This window comes from Alosa sapidissima, chromosome 19 (assembly GCF_018492685.1).
Source record: "Alosa sapidissima isolate fAloSap1 chromosome 19, fAloSap1.pri, whole genome shotgun sequence".
In the NCBI taxonomy this organism is placed as follows: Eukaryota; Metazoa; Chordata; class Actinopteri; order Clupeiformes; family Clupeidae; genus Alosa; species Alosa sapidissima.
This window is the reverse complement of record NC_055975.1, coordinates 9,390,056-9,392,191: the sequence shown is the minus strand read 5'-3', so window position 1 is coordinate 9,392,191 and position 2,136 is coordinate 9,390,056. Positions and strand designations below refer to the sequence as shown.

The following is a 2,136-nucleotide window of genomic DNA, read 5'->3' as shown; positions in this document are numbered from 1 at the left end:
ACCAATCATAAGTTTTTCCTAAAGTTGTTCAGGTTCACCGTTGGGTCACTCGTATCACTTGTAAAAATCAGAGGTCATTCAATCTGCTTTACATAAACAAAACCAAACAATAATAACAAATAAAAGCATAGAAAGGCAATATAGTAAAAGAATGGTTAAAAGGTAAAGATCATAATAAAAAGAAAACATAAAACACAAGGTAAAATCATTTAAAAATAAAAAATAATTAGTAAGCAAAAACAAAGGCAAAAGTAGTAAAAAAGTAATAAAAGACAAGGTAGAATAATTATCTAGGCAGATTCAGAATTTGTAACTTGGCACAGTTAGCAAGAAAGCATCTGAGAACAGCTTGGTCTTAAGACTACATTTAAAACTGGCTACAGTTGGGGCCTTTTTGATGTCATCCGAAAGTTGGTTCGACAGCTGCCGCATAGCAGCTAAAAGCTGCTTCACCATGTTTAGTCCTAACAGTAGGTTTTACTAGCAGGTTTTTCACCTGGGACCTGAGAGGACGAGAAGGTGTGTACTGCTGAATGCTCAAAACAATGCTCCAAGAAGTGGGGGGACGGTGTTCCCCTGCGTCCAACGCCTACTACACCCCTGCCCTTCTCTGCCTGTTAGTTGTTCTACACTCCAATCAGCATTGCTACTCTTATGAGCCGAGTCAGGAGACTGAGTAGAGTCATTAACATGACATACTGTTCACTGTAATGTCTCTCATATAATATACTGGATACACTCTTAACATTATTTCCAGGTGACCATTCTGAATATTTTATAGAATTATTGTAAATGCTGTGTCGAAAGGGTTCACACTTGCCACTAATGTGAATCAGACCCACTCTAGACAGTCAGATTAAGAATACAAGCAGGTCTCTGAGTCTCTGGTGAGTCAATTATAAGTTACTTCTGAGATGCATATATTCCTCCCCCCAAAATGAATCTCTCCATTGCAAGTTGGGTTCTATCACATCACATGAAATGAATGATGCTGTTCCTCACTGTGCCAGCCAGTGGCAGTGTGTTCATTTCAATGGAAACAACTTTGTTATGTCTTCAGTATTCATTTGGCAGTGCTGAGAATGAGTGGTTTCAGATTATCTTCATCCTAAAACAGATCATTTCTCTCATCAAAATGTCCCATGCTCTCCTCAGACTAATCTGCATGGGATTGGTCTTTACAGGTAAAACATATTTACATATTTCACAAGGTCATATGAATATGACAGGTCTTCATTCTAAAGGGGGTTTTCTTAGCAGATTTGATCATTAAATGTGTTGTATTAATTGTATGTTTGGTCACAGGGTCCAAAGCAAGCAGTCTGGTCAACCAATCTCCTCCTGATATCATCCAGAGCATTGGTCAATCTGGACCATGGATCCAGTGTTCTCACCACATACAAAACTATGATAGGATTCTTTGGTATAAACAAACAAAGGACGGACAGTTAACATATTTGGGATATCTGTTTGGCAAAGATCCATATCCAGAGGTCAAGGGCAAAATCAAATTAAATGGAACTTCAAATACCAATGGAGCAATGATGGTGGAGAATCTCCAATCAAATGATTCTGCTGAGTATTTTTGTGCAGCATATGCACGGCTGTGCAGAGTAGCTTTCAACCCGTACAAAAACCAAATTGTTCACAAGTTTTTTTTTTATATCCCCAAAACACCTGCATTATGTAAGAGCCACAGATAGTGGTTGATTGATATCAGGATTATGCCCAGATGGTGTAAAGTGGTGATGGGGTCTCAAGCCTCACTTTTGTACTAACATTGTGTAACTCAAGGATAGACCTGGCAAGAAGAATTGTGAGACGGCTGGACATATTAAGTAAATTAAGTTAATCTGACATTGGCATTTGTAAATCAAGACAACGTTTTTATCAGCAACTATTTAGATTATATTATTGTTTGTAATGTGTGCCCAATTTTGAGAAATGCCCTGACCTGGATTTGAACACAAGAGGGCGCTGTGTGTCTTCTTTTGCTGTTCTCAAGATCTCTTTCAGAGGCAGACGAGGCTCAGGGTTCATCTGCTACATGCTGCTCATAGCAACGCTTGAGCTTTGACTTCACCTCAGTCTGTTACCAACATGCATGCAGGTTACATTACAGCCCTCACAGTGGTC

General features: G+C 39.0%; 1 long non-coding RNA gene across 1 annotated transcript; it reads left to right on the top strand.

The window, feature by feature from the left end:
• The first annotated feature begins 1,013 nt into the window (after positions 1-1,013).
• On the top strand, positions 1,014-1,481 carry LOC121692613. Its single transcript, XR_006025286.1, has 2 exons — positions 1,014-1,184; positions 1,306-1,481. It is a non-coding gene; the product is annotated as an uncharacterized LOC121692613 (long non-coding RNA).
• Positions 1,482-2,136: the final 655 nt, after the last annotated feature.